The 14,612-nt window shown below is 46.5% G+C and overlaps 1 protein-coding gene across 1 annotated transcript in view; it reads left to right on the top strand.

Annotated features, from left to right (window-relative positions):
- The window catches only part of LOC138282652 (membrane-spanning 4-domains subfamily A member 15-like), a 189,578-nt gene that overhangs the window by 157,241 nt on the left and 17,725 nt on the right, over positions 1–14,612 (top strand). The gene's annotated exons all lie outside the window — the stretch shown is intronic.

Raw genomic sequence — 14,612 nt, 5'->3', positions numbered from 1 at the left:
GGTGAGTTTAAGGCGTTTTTACCCTGTGAAAAATGCTGATAGTCTGCTGGAATTTGATGAACCATGTTTAAGAGAAGCATTTTTCTCTCACTATTTTCTTGTGGAAGGTGTGGAAGATGGTTCAGAAGCTAAAGAAATACTTTCTATAAATTCACAAATATGTTCCTAAGTCAAATGAGAAAACAATTCTGATATGCTGTGTAAAATGTATGCTTCCAAAAGCAGCAAAAAGAACAGATGATGGACAGAATGCTGAACAGTGCAAACATTCACCCCAGTCACAAAGATCTGGGTTTAATCCATTGTTTTTCGACCCCCGCGCCACCCAAGTTTGGACCCAGCCATATGTAAATCAGTCTTGATCCTGTTCTACATGGGAACAGTCCAGCCCGAACTGCCAAGCCAGGTTCTCCCTGGCCTGGAAACAAGCATCCTGGGACTGATTTTGGGGTATCACCCCTTATCAGCTAGGCTAGCTTGAATCCAGTGGTGCAGTGAGCACGGGACCCACTTCTGGGCATACACTTCCCACTTAGGGTGACAGAGCAAAAAGTAAAGATGATGGACAGAATGATGAACAATGCAAACATTAACCCCCAGTCACAAAGACCTGGGTTTAATCCATCATTTTTTATCCACCACGCCACCCCAGTTTGGACCTACCCATGTGCAAATCAGTTTTGATCCTGTTCGCTTGGGAACAGTCCAGCCCAAACTGCCAAGCCAGGTCGTCCGTGGACCAGAAACAGGCATCCTGGGACTGGTTTCAAGATAGCACCCCTCAACAGCAAGGCTAGCTTGAATCCATTTGGATAGTGAGCATGGGACTCAGGTCTGAGCATACTCTTCCCACTTAGGGGGACAAAAGCAGAAAGAACAGATGATGGACAGAATGCTGAAAAATGCAGACATTCACCCCCAGTCACAAAGATCTGGGTTTAATCCATCGTTTTTATCTTTTAGCTTCCAACAGCAGCAGCAGTCTATGATTTGATTCCCTGGCGTGCTACTGCAGCTTCACCACAGAGTACTAATAACAAACTAGAGTGTCAACATTCTATATTCATGACCAATGTCAGGCACACTGGAACTCCATGTGGCTGGAGTGAGGGCTGTGGAATTTGAAGCATTTCTTATGGAGGAAACTGCAGTAAATGAAACGATTAGGGGTTTCATTATGTCATAGAAATGATGGTTAGCATTTTAGAAAAGCTAAAATGAGGATACACTTTCTATATGTTCTCAAAAGTCATCCTCAGCCATGTCTGGAAAAAGTCTGATATTCTGAGTGAAACATACTTCCAGCACCAGCAGCACTCTATTGGTTGACTCCCCCAATGATCTACTGTAGCTTTACTACACGTTCTCCTCAAAAAGTAGAGTGCTCACATTCTGTATTCAATAGAGAGTCCTGAGTGCTATTTTCTTTAAATGAATGTTGTTGAAGTAAAAGCCTTTCCGATGGTGCTGGCTGACGTAAATGAGCATTACAGTGATAATGTAGATATTTAAGCAGCTGTGGATCACTGATGATAAATTGCAGAGTGTGTATAGTACATTAAAATGTTGTGGTTAGGTTCCAGTGTGGAAGGTATTGTGTTGTTTGCAGGCTGCGCCCCTCTAGGGTTTATCTCCTTTCTTATGACTATTCCTGGCTGCTCCAACAAGACACAAAAGAGCATTTTGGAGGCTTTTTATTTGTGTGCCACTAAGGCCTGCATTATGACATTGGCGATCCAGCTCCGTCACGTTGGCAGTGGCAGTAACACCGCCGACGGCATGGCGGTGCTGGACCACCAGATTATGACCACAGCAGTGAACAGGCTGCAAAGCAGCCAGTTCACCTTCTATACCACCAGGACAGTCAGACCGCCCAGGCGAAGGTGGACCACCTTTGCCCCGGCGGTCCACCATAGACCGCCAACGTTATTTGGAGCTTCCTTTTTGCCAGGGATTTCATGGCGGCAATCCCGCCAGGAAATCCCTGGCGGAAAGGATACTGGCAACAGGAATTTACATTCCTGTCACCAGTATACAAATCCCCCAGCCCTCCCCCACACAGCCACGGGCCCCCCCAAGTCCCTAGAGAACCCCCCCAACCCCACTTCATCGAAGCATGCATGCACAACACACACACATATGCAATAATGCGTTCACGCACTCATACAGACACCCACAATCACACACATACGTGCACACAAACCCCACCCCCCTTTAATCACACAAACGCACCCCCCCATCCACGCACACACCACTCATCACCCCGCCCCTATCGGACGGGCACTCACCTTTTTACAGTGGTCGTCTTGGGGCCTGCTCCGCTGCCAGCGCCCTGTCACCACAACACCACCACGCCTATTACCAATTTGTAATAGGCGTGGCGGCGTTGTGATGATGTGGCGGTGCAAGCGGAGCAGCCTCCACTGCACCGCCGACCTACGTTATAGACCGCCAAAGTCACATTGAGGGCATAAGTGTCCTAATCTTGATGTCTTGAATTGGGCTCATAGACCATAGAATAACAAAGAAAAGCAAATATTTACAGTGTAACACGTGTTACTACAAAAGTCTTGGGCTCTCAAAGGATGTGTGTACCATGCACTGTACCATGTGATACAAACACATTATTTTGTCTTTTAACTTCTGTGGGCACGAAACAACTTTCCATGTGCCTGCACCAGTCAACAGACACACAGTTCTTCTGTAAGAACACCCTGAATAGCTTGGAAACAAATGATTGTGGGCATCACAAGAATAGATTTGATATATTTTATGGGGACAATGGCAGTGAGTAAATCATGTTGACCGTTGGTGGTAATTGCTGTAACAACATTATTGTAGGATTATTTGTGATGATGCTTTGACCTTTTTAGCATCAAAAGGAATCATGACAATATATCTGATTGCTATATTGTGAGGTGTTATGCAACTAAAATCATAAATTAATTGTTCTGCACAACATTGAGTTTATGAACATTTTATTCCATATAAAAATAGGTTTCATATAAGCATGATTATTACATGAATAGAGTGATGTGCCTATAAGAAATTGGGCTATTGGTTGAAGAGGGTGGAAGACCCACTCAGGTAACAACAGAGTCCTTGTCAGGGTGAACAACAAAAGTCACTAAATTAATCTGTGCATACCCCACTGGTAACTGGTAATTGGGCACAAAGCAGTCAGGCTGCCCCAAGTGTTAGACAACCTACATCCATTCTACATCCCGCTGGTCCAGGGGTGGTATCCTGGGACTGGTAAACCAGCCCGGGATCTGTACCCTTGGGGCTGAACAGATATGAGGGGTGAGCATTTCCACCCTCAGCCCTCTGGGCCCCATATCCTCTGTTTGGGAGTGGTACCCCCAGAAACCTGAGCCTTTAAAGCACCCTGGGTGGCCACCCCTCCCAGCTGTTCCAAAACTGGTGGGAACTAATTTCCCAGAATGCAGTCAATGGGCATCCGGGGAATAACTCTCTAGGTCACCTCCTCATCCCATTCATGGGACACAGGGCCAAAGGGCAGAAAAAGTCCTGCGCCTGAGTGAACCTCTACACCTGGGCGGTATACTGATCTGGGGAAACCAGCCTTTCCACCACCATGATCTGGCTGGCACTAGTATCCCTTAGAGCAGTGACAAGTGCCATGAACTCTGACCTAATGAAAGTGACAACTCCCACCCTCAGGGATCACAAGCTTAACTTTGGACTCTGCCTCACAGCAAAGGACACCAGGGCATGTTCTACCCTCTGCTCCTTGGTACTACCAACCCGTAAAGCCACAATGGCCACACCCCGTTGAGATCCCACCATTTGGTGGTTTCTTAGGAAAGAGTTCCCCTTCTTGTGTCCTAACTCAGAACGATTAAACCACTGTGGATGGAAATGGGGCACCTTGGGCCAACACCCACCAAAACCTCCTCCTGTGTGTTGCTTAGAAAGTCCATTGAAATCCTTTTCCCCAACCTGTTCTGTAGGGCGCCTGTTTCACATTTGACCTTCCCCTCACTCTTCTGTGGGGAACCTGAGCCACCCTTCTTGGTGTCATTCCTTCTTATGGACCCTGGTGCTGAGCCAGCTGTCTGCCTTCTTAGGAAGCCTCCGTGGTCAGTAAACATGCTATCAACCAGGTGTTGTGGCAGCTCTCTACAACATGGGCTCTCTGGCAATCACATTGTACAGCCCCTTGTAATCACATCACTGTTCCTCACCCAGCTATCCAGGCTCTGCACAAGTAATCCAAAAAATCCACCCACCACTATTGGGGCATCTTTTGGCTGTCCTTACATTTCTGCCTATAGTTTTCAGATGTGACACTACACTTCCTGACAAGGGTATCCTTCATGAGGAGATACCTCATCCTGTCCCCCAGGATCAACAATGCATGATTTCCTTCACTGGATTATGCCTCTAAACACTGCCTCTCCAGTCCTCCTCAGGGACCCTGTTCATCTCCAGGGCACCGTCTTTGGCCTCATGCCATTTACAAATATCATCCCCACGACAAAGTTAGGCAGCATGTCCTTGGGAATATGCACCCTCCTTCCTTCATTAGGCACTGTAATAAAAGTTCCACTATTACTGCTGAGCTCTGTTGCTTGTCTTACTTTAAGGTACAGCTCCTTAAGACTCACTTTAAGAGTCAAGATCAACTTCCTATTTTCCAAGGTCCTCTGGGCGTCATTCTCCTCAGCAGCCTTTTTTGCAACACCCTCCTCCCTGGCTGCTTCCATTTTTAGCTTAGCCAACTGTAGCCTGAACTCACTCTCAGCCCTCCTGTCCCCCAGCTCATCCTGAGACGCGTTGCCAGAAGAGATGTTGCTGCCTGCTCTGCATCTGGCAGGGAATCTCACTCCTTTGTGTTCCCACTTTCTCTTCTGTGGCCATGTTCCGGAGGTTTTTCCCTCCTCCTCAGTCACTTCCTCCTTCTGCTCATCTACACCTTCCTCCTCTTTCCGCTCTTGTTATAGACTGTAACTGGTGGGCCTTATGGCACTCCTGCATCTTGAAACTCATGCTTACTGGAAGCCCCACCTCTGTGTAGAATGCCTTGAGCTCAGCCATAGGTTCAAGCTCAAACTCCATGTTTGCAGGTAGAGTCACAGGCACACAAAGTAAGGCAAAAGGGAAGTTCAAAAAGCAAAATAAGCCAATCAAGGAGAATTTTAGGAGGGTGAATCTGATGTCAGAATATATATATGGGATTTTAGCATTACACAAAATCACCCCTGCACACCAATGTAACAAATTGTGTTATTGGTTGAGGGTGTTGAAAGCCCCATTCAGGAAACAAGCACAATCCTTGTCAGGGAAAACCACAAAAGTCACTCATTTCTAACCTCTGCTTACTCCTCTGGTAGCTGGGCACGAAGCTGTCAGGCGTAACTTAAAGGCAAAGTGTAAAATATTTGTGCAACACATAAACAGCAATAAAGTGAAAACACCACACAATAAAAATCCCATACTAATGTAGAAAAATAGAGTAGATTATAATACATGAAATGAGAAAAAAGTTGCAAAAAAATGAGATATACAATTACAAACATTTAGGTCCAAATAGCACCTAAAAACACAAAGTGCCTGTTAGGAATAGGGTCTCTATTTGACAGTGGTTTGCACCCTGTCCAAGTAGGGACCCGCATTCTAGTCAGGGTAAGAAAGTCACACAAATACGATATCCCCTACTCACCCCCTTAGTAGCTTGGCACAAGGAGTCAGGCTTATCTTAGAGGCAATGTGTAATGTATTTGTACACACACAGTAACACAGTGAAAACACCGCAAAACAACTCCACACCAGTTTTGAAAAATAGCCAATATTTATCTCAGTAAAACAAGACCAAAATGGCAAAAGTCTAACATACAAAAACAAAGATACACATTTTAAAGATTAAAACCCTCATTATGACTTTGGCGGTCATTAACGAAGACTGCCATGGTGACGGCTGACAAAAGACTGCTGCGGAGGCGGCAATCCGCCCACCGTATCATGAGCCACAGCGACAAAACTGCCCGAAAGCCGCCATAAGTTCAACATCTCCAGAGCCAACAAAGGCGGGAGAGAGTCGGTCACCCCACCCAAACCGACACACCCACAGGAAACCGGCCTTCAAAATACATCCACAGCAGTCCCTCAACGGTGGCAGCTCATTGGCAGTGGGAACACTCCACAACAACAGAAGCCAACATAGGCCAAATTGAAAACCCCACACCTGATACACATACACACCATACACACCCACCAACAGCACTATAAAACACATGCCCACACAACCTACAATTCTTTGCAGAAGCCAAAAATCTGCAATACGTTGCCAGCCCACATATCACCAGAACTGCACACACAAACCGCAACCACCTATACACCCTACATGCATCACACATCATACCACTACACTAAACACACACAATACCACTGCACTCAATCAGTACGTCATGGCATCTCACATTCTCACACACCCTACGCCCCCACTAAACATACCACCCTCTGCAAAACACACACATTACACTGATCACACAATTGGCATGTCCCCACAAAAGAACCCCTGTTTCACTGATGAGGGGTTGCAGGTCATGGTAGAGGAAATCATTAGGAAGATGGAGCTATGGCAGAGAATCATGGACAAGATTAACTCAGTTGGAACCTATCCATGCACAAGAGATGACATAAGAAAGAAGTGGAATGACCTACAGGGGACGGTGCCATCATGAAGACTGGCAGTGGACCCCCACCACCTCCCCCACAGTTGACAACATGGGAGGACAAAGTCTTGGCTGTCCTGCATCCAAGGGTCTAACTGGAATAACTGGAGGGCTGGACACTGGTAAGTTACCATTACTACCCTACCACCTTGTACACCTGCATGGGATGTCTCCCCGTCACTCTATCTCCATTAAACCCACTCCATCCCAAACCTAGAACTACCCCTATAACCACCCTCAACAATTTTCCCCTACATGCCCAACTCACTGAAAGCACACTTCTCCAAGGTCATCAGTCACATGCCTGAGTGATGCATGGTCAGCATGAAGCACTACCAATCCCTCAATACATCACCAATCACAAACAAAAGGTGGAAAACCGTTACCCATCCCACAGGCAAACCAACAAATGCTGAGTATGTATCTGAGAATTAAGTATACAACTATCATACATTTCCAAAGGCATCACAGCCAATGTCAGCTGGCTGCATGTGCCACAACAACCCAATATTCCACCATAAGAAGGCCCCAGGGATTACAGCTACTCTGGATGTCTGGATCAGGAAGATCTCACTGGCTCATTTGGTACCAATGGTCAGTCAGACACCACCAGCAACACCAAGTCCACCCCAGAGCACCCCACAATGGACTCCAGGACAACAGCAGCCACCCAATGTCCCCAAAACTCTGTCCCCAGGACATGTCAATCAACAGTGTGCCCACCTGTACAGGGACTGGAGTCAACACCTCCCAGGCAAGACAAAGAAGGCCCTGGTGTCAGTGGGAGTGGGCACACAGTTCATAGGACACAGGCAAAAGGGGTCAGGGCAAGTGGGAGGATATTTGTGCCCCAAGGGGTGGCCCAACCCAGGGAAACGACTGCCCAGGGGGCACTGTCACATGTCCTGGGAGCATACCAGAAATCCCAGGAAAGGATGGGCCAGGTACTTACCATCTTGCTGGAGAACCAGAGGCTGCAGGAGGACACCACCAGGAGGTCATGCAACAGTTGCAGGCCCACAATGCCACAATGGCCTCCATTGCTGGGGTGCTTAGTGAAATTGCCACCATCATGCGTGAGTCCAGAACACACCAGCCGGCCCCTTACACTAGCCAGTGTACTGACCAGCCCTCCACATCTGCTGCAGCTAATGGACTGGAGGCCCTTCCTCAGGACTCACGGACCACCAGCACCCCTCCCTCTGCAGCAGAAGAACCACTCCACAAATGTTCCCTGCGAACCAGACATCCTCCAGAGACTGTAGCCAAGACCAAAAACACTGTCAGGAAGTGAGGCTTGCCAACATGTCTCCCTTGTGTGCCAATGAGACACCTTGTGCACTTTGAACTGCCACTGCTCCTTTGTCCCCCAGCCCCATGGATACTGGACCTGTTCAACAATCTAACTGGGCCACTACACTGAAGATTTTGTCTACCATCACCCCACTCTATTGCACTATCCCTTCATATTTCTAATCTCAGTAAACACACTTATACACAACTGAAGGTTTTGTACTTTTATATTATCAATATGCAATGTCTTCGCCCTTATAATCCTAGGCAAATGTAATGTAAAGTGTGAATCCATCCAATATACAGTCAGCTTGGGATACACATTACCAGTGTGCTTGCCACAAGTCATCATCCACCAAACTGTGTGAAAACAGCCTGTTGGCGATTCCATGATTTCACTGTAGTGACCACACCAACATCTAAAAAAAGAGAACCCATTTGTCACATAAAAATGATCAGTAAAGGGAAGGAAAGCAACATGAGCCCCTGTGACATAACAGTCATATTTCATCTGGTCACATCAACTTAATATTTTGCACTGCAATTGACACCATAAACTAGTAGTGACAAGAAGCAATTGATGTAATGGCAGCAGACAAGATACCACAGTTTTCTCCATGCCATGTTGTCAGTATGCCAATCCCTCCTCTGGTATACCTCATCCAGGCCAAACTGTCAGGGACAATGAAGTCACAGAGCCATTGTGTAAGCACATTGAAACTCACACTACCCAGCAACAAATGCAAAGTACTGTATGGAATGAGGACATAGTTTGACGTGGGCATGTATCTGAAACTGCTAAACAGCAGACACAGTGCATAGGCTCAATCAGCCTTTTCTAATCATCATACCACTGGCACAACTTATCACAGATGGAACAGTGTCAGGGTACAGATTACACACGTTTGAGCTTGGAACATCATAGCTGCCACACAGCTCTTCATTGACATGGTGGTATGGACAGAACTACAGTCTTACCTCACTGTCATTTAAATACTGGTGTATAAGATGTGTCCTGTTGTCCACATCCTCCTCCTCCCCATCTCCATCACTGTCTTCAGTTTCCTTTGCTGCCACAGGTGCATTGTCTCCCCCCTCCTCCTGCAGGAATGGCACATGCTGTCTGAGGGCCAAATTGTGAAGCATGCAGCAGGCCACTACTATTTGGCAGTCTCTTCCATTGGAGTAGAGTAGGGATCCACCTGAAATATAGAGGCACCTGAAGCTGGCTTTCTTAGTCCAAAAGTTCTTTCGATGACTCTTCTGGTCCGTCAATGTGCCTCATTGTATTGATTCTATGCCCCTGTCCATGGATTGCTCACTGGTGTCAACAGCCAGATTAGGTTTGGGTAGCTGGAGTCATCTGGAAATAGTGAGAAACTCACATTACATGTGTACAATAGCACAGAGGACAACTCCAGGTAATATACTGTGACATACATTGTTCACCAATGCATCAGACTCTCTCTCTCTCTGTGGTTGTGCCATCATCTGTGGGACACTGCTGTTCCCCATAACGTAGGCATCATGTACAGATCCTGGAAACTTGGCAGTAACGTGGGAAATATATTGATCAACAAAGCAACCATCTGCACATTTATAGAATGGCAACTCTTCCTATTTTGGAACACCTGCTCATTTGTCCTGGGAGTGACCAAAGCAATATGGATCCCGTCAATGGCCCCAGTTACATGTGGAATGTGTCCTATTGACTTTCTACTCAGCACATTAGAAAACATTGACTGGGACATACCTGCAGCCAAGCCCACGGTCACCTGAAATGATCCACTGGGCAGGAAGTGACGCACTGACAGCATCTGTACTGTAGGAGGAATAGCAGTAGGACTACGAAGAGCAGGAGTAAGATTTGGCTCAAATTGTTGACACAGTTCAGTGATTGTGGCCCTGTCCAGACGATAGGTGAGTAGTATATGCCGTTCCTCCACTGTAGCCAAGTCAACTAGGGGTCTGTACATGGGTGCATGCCTCCTCCTCTGCAGTGGCTGATATCTGTACACAAAAACATCACAAGTGTGTGGTAGCAGAAATGATAGGAACATACAACATCACAGTAATTGGAGCTGTCTCATACATTGCAGGCAACCAATGATTGGGATCTGCTCTGGTGAACTCTACATGCAAACTGACTTCTGATACCAGACATTCTCATTGATCTGTGTACTGATACACAGATGTCTTCGCAATGGTGGAACGTGATAACTACCATCACATTTTACATTTTTTGTGAACTACTCTTCTGCAAGCAGTGCACTGGTATGAACTTTCTTTGGAAAGCCAGATTCTCTCATCAAATGTAATATGTTGACATGTAGAAATTGCCTTGGTGTGTACCATCAGTACCAATGACCAATATTCCCTCTAATTTTATTCCTCTGTGTGCGGCACAGCCAAGGTTACGTGTACCACAGGCATGTTTTAAAGGCCAGAAGTGCCGGGGATGAGACAGTCACATGTGAGGCTAAGTCTGACAGTGTATCAGACCATTGACTGATATATCCCAACCATGACTACTGGACTTAGGAAAGGCACTAGCCTGCCACAAAGTCTCCATAATACCCAATACAACAGAGCACCCTGCAAAAGAAAGCACAGGCACAGACATCTCTCTGTGATTTCTTTACCTCACTTAAGAAACCCCTTCTATGTGGCTTCTGAATTCTCTGGCCCAAAGCTGAACCACATATTTATACAATCTGTCTCCCCTCTGCAGACTGCGGTAGGCTAGTACTTTGTGATCTGAGGCAGAAGCCACTGAAAGCTCAAATCAGGTTCAAGCCTGATGACAGGCTTTGGTTCAGCTCAAGGTCCTCTTGGACTTTGGTGCCAAAAATGAGCCATACTTTTATGTGGTTTCTGCCTGCCAAAATGCTCTAACCTCATGCACCAAGAGTTAAAAATAAAGCAGTACCCTACTGTAAAGCAGGCAAGAGGAAGATACATCCATCTTGTGGCTGAACTGCGCAATGTGGATCTAGAAATCCTGGGCTCAATCTCAGCTTCCCTATTTGCCCTATTAGGTGGGTACGTCACTGAAAGCTTGATCCAGGTGCCTAGCTCTGGCTCAGCTTGAGGTTCTCTTGGACCCTCAAGCCCAAAATGAGCCAAACAGCTGCAGGAGGCAATGTGGCCTCGTAGCTATAGCTGCCTGCCATGTCACAAGGGAAACAGGGTTCAAATCTTTGACAATTTCACTGTGCTGAAAAAAAAAAAAGTTTTTAGCAGGCGGTTTCTGTTCTGACGAAAATGCTTATGTCCTTGGGTAAGGTTCAAGATATGTGCTGTGTAAACATGGCAAATTTAAAAGTGGATTCTGCTTGTCCTATACTCCATAATCTCATCTTCCAAGAATGACAAAGTATTAACTTTTGATGTCAGAGATACGGATCTAGTAGTCAGGTTGCAGTGTGAAACTGGAAAATCTGGGATCAATCACAGCTACCCTGGTTTTCCTAATGCTGTGATCAAAGGTAAATATTTTATTTCAGCAAACGTCTTTTTTGTTCATCATAACATAAAAGAACACTTTTGAATATGTCCATTCAGGGTGTGCTCTGTACAAAAGCCTCTTGAATTAATAACTTAAAATGTTGCTCTACTTATAATAAGAATCTAGTCCATGTATAAAGAACACATGACAACTGACTTGTCTCCTTGTATGCTAATTGCATTGTCATCAGGGCGGGGCAGAAAAGTTTCTCAGTGCATGTTTAAAAACTCACTTTTAATAAATACTGTAAAACCAATCTGATGCACTAAGAACAGGGCCACTAGAGTTCTGCAACTTGTGCAGCAGCAGTGATTTACGCATAGATGTAGATTTGCTGCATTTGCCAGATGATCCATCATCTGATGCATAATCTGTAGTTTTTAACAAAAAAAAAGTTTTCAGCTCAAACTGTTCAAAAGTTATTAAAATCGCTGAGACACATTTTGTTTCAAAGTGGAAGACCCTTTGCAAAGGTTGACTGGTCATCTGTCTGTAGCTTATTGCTGCATTTGGGTGTTAAATTGTTACCTAAGAGGTCAACTAATGCACAGATAGTGCTAAAGAGCTTAAAAAATGACAAAACAATTAAGTAATACTATCACATAATTTACCTTTTCCTGGTATATAGTTTACTCAAACCTGCCACATAATTTGACCCTCCCTTGCTGCATAATTCCACTGGCCCTGACAAAGGTGGAACACTTCCATGTGTTAAAGAAAGACACCTTATCCCATTCTGACTTTCGGGGTCATTATGACCCCGGTGGTCGGTGCAGATGTGGTGGTAGTACTGCCAACAGGCTGGTGGTACACACCGCCACATTATGACATTGGCGGGTAGGCTGAAGCCAACCCGCCAATGTACCACACCGACTGCCATGGCAGTAGCAGCTGCCGGGCTGGAGATAACAATCTCCGACCCGGCGGCCGCTATTGTTCCGGTGGCAGCATTACAACCCTGCCTACCGCCATGGCATGAATTCCTTCCCTGTCACTGGTAGGAGCCCACCCCCCAACACTCCCCAGACATCCACCACCTCCCCCTCCATCCACGCTCCCCCTTTACAAAACTCCCCCATTCACGCACACTCGCAGGCACACACCACGCATTCACACACTCACTCACACAGGCATACATGCAGTCATACACACATGCATTCATTCATTCACACATCTATACACACATCCAAACTCACATGCAGACACGCATTCACATTTGCATTCATACACGCAGTCTCACACATGTGCAAACAGACGCAAGCAATACTACACACTCAGTCGCATGCATGCACACACTCACACATTCATGCACACCCTCCCCACACACACAACACCCCTCACTCCCCTTCCCTGTCGGAAACCCGACTTACCTGAATCCAGGGGGTCTTCTGGCAGGGGACGGGACGGGGCACTGCTACCGGCAGCAGCGCACGCCAGCATTTTTCATAATACGGCTGAGGACGGTCTACTGGCATGGCACTGCTGTTGGTAGCAGCACCACCTTAACACTGTCCGCCAACATGGCCAGAGCCAGATTTCCGCCCTGCTTGTGGCGGAAATCCCGCTGTGGTCATATAATGGTGGACAGATGTTAGCCACGGCGACAGTCTTTTGGCGGCCATTGCTGTGGCGGTAGGTGGTACTTACTGCCAAAGTTGTAATGACGACCATAGTGTCTATTGTATGAGCCCACCCTTGGCTGGACTCTGCTATCCTTGTTAATTTGTTGACTCGCCCACCACTATGTTGCTCAAAGTGTAGGAAGAATATGGACCACAAACTGGTTACACAAGATACTGACCTGCCTCTTGCACAGAGTCAGAGCCCAAGTCCTAAGTGTGTCAAAGTTCATGTTTTAAAACTTCACTTCTAATAACTTTCACTTTTGATAAATGTGTCTCAATGTAATAATATAATATGTTCTGAAACAGGGAAGCTTTGGGCAGTAGGAGAACGCATTGTCAGGTTTGCTATTTATTTTTAGAATGGCTTTCTGGCCATTAAGCGCTATTCCAAACGCCCACCTGTTTTCTCTCTCTCTGTGCTTTGTTCCCTTAAGCAAAACATTTAGGGTTGCACACCTCAGGAGTGCTGTGGGTGGGGTTGATGGGCAATGGAAAAGCACACATCAGAAAAGCAGCCCCAGGCTATCTGTGAATGAAGTGGTGTTAGTGAGAAATCCTTTTCAATCTCTCAGAAGACCCGTGAAGACTAATGCATATTCACCTCCTCCAGGCTAATTGTATGTAGATCTCCTTCCCAGCTGGGTTCCTTTATCCCCAAGCGACATAATAGTTTTCATGCGCTATTGTAAAAGATGTGCGGCTACAACAAAGACTCTCCTGGTTTGTGACGTGACCTGTGCGCTCTATGAAGGACTCTGGGCACTTCAGTGTAGCAGGGTGCGCGTGCGCGCAGGCGCACAGCCTGGAGGGAACATAGCCGATGATGCCCATTTTTTTGACTACCATGATTACAATCCTCAGGAAACGTCAGCCGCCGGCTTTAGATGTCATGGCGGAGGGCGGTCTGAACCGCTGTGCAACTCCTCATTTGTTAACAATGAAGTCTATGGAGCACAGGGGTCAATGATGATCACCGACGGCAGTGACAGTGATTACCGGTATGTGGTATGTGCGTGACCGTCATTTTCAGGAGCCCCTGTCACTTGACACCCTATCAAGAACTCCACTGCGTGAGCTTCTGTGTCCTGGAACCCACAATGGCCCGTGCTACAGTGGATAGGGTGCCAGACCTAACATCCAAAGAACTGGAGAAGCTTGTGGATGGGGTCCTACCCCGGTATGGACAGTTGTATGGGCCTACAGATGAACAGGTGAGCACCTTTTAGGTAATTTTGCAACATGGCTGTATGTTGATGGATGTGTGTGCATGCAGTGTGCCCTTTAGGAAGTGTTGTTTGCTGCAAGCAGTGTGGACACAGAGGTACGAGTGATGTGTAAGATGATTGTTGGGTCAATGTAGTATGTAGTCCAGTGCTGTAACTGTATGTAGTGTGCAGTCAATGGTGTCCTTCTGTCTGTGTTTCCTAGGCAGGTCAGCGCCCATCAGAAGAAGGGGTTATGGCGTGCCATCGTCAAGGACGTGAGGAC

Source organism: Pleurodeles waltl, chromosome 2_2 (genome assembly GCF_031143425.1).
Source record: "Pleurodeles waltl isolate 20211129_DDA chromosome 2_2, aPleWal1.hap1.20221129, whole genome shotgun sequence".
Taxonomy (NCBI): Eukaryota; Metazoa; Chordata; class Amphibia; order Caudata; family Salamandridae; genus Pleurodeles; species Pleurodeles waltl.
This window is presented reverse-complemented; position numbering and strand designations above follow the sequence as displayed.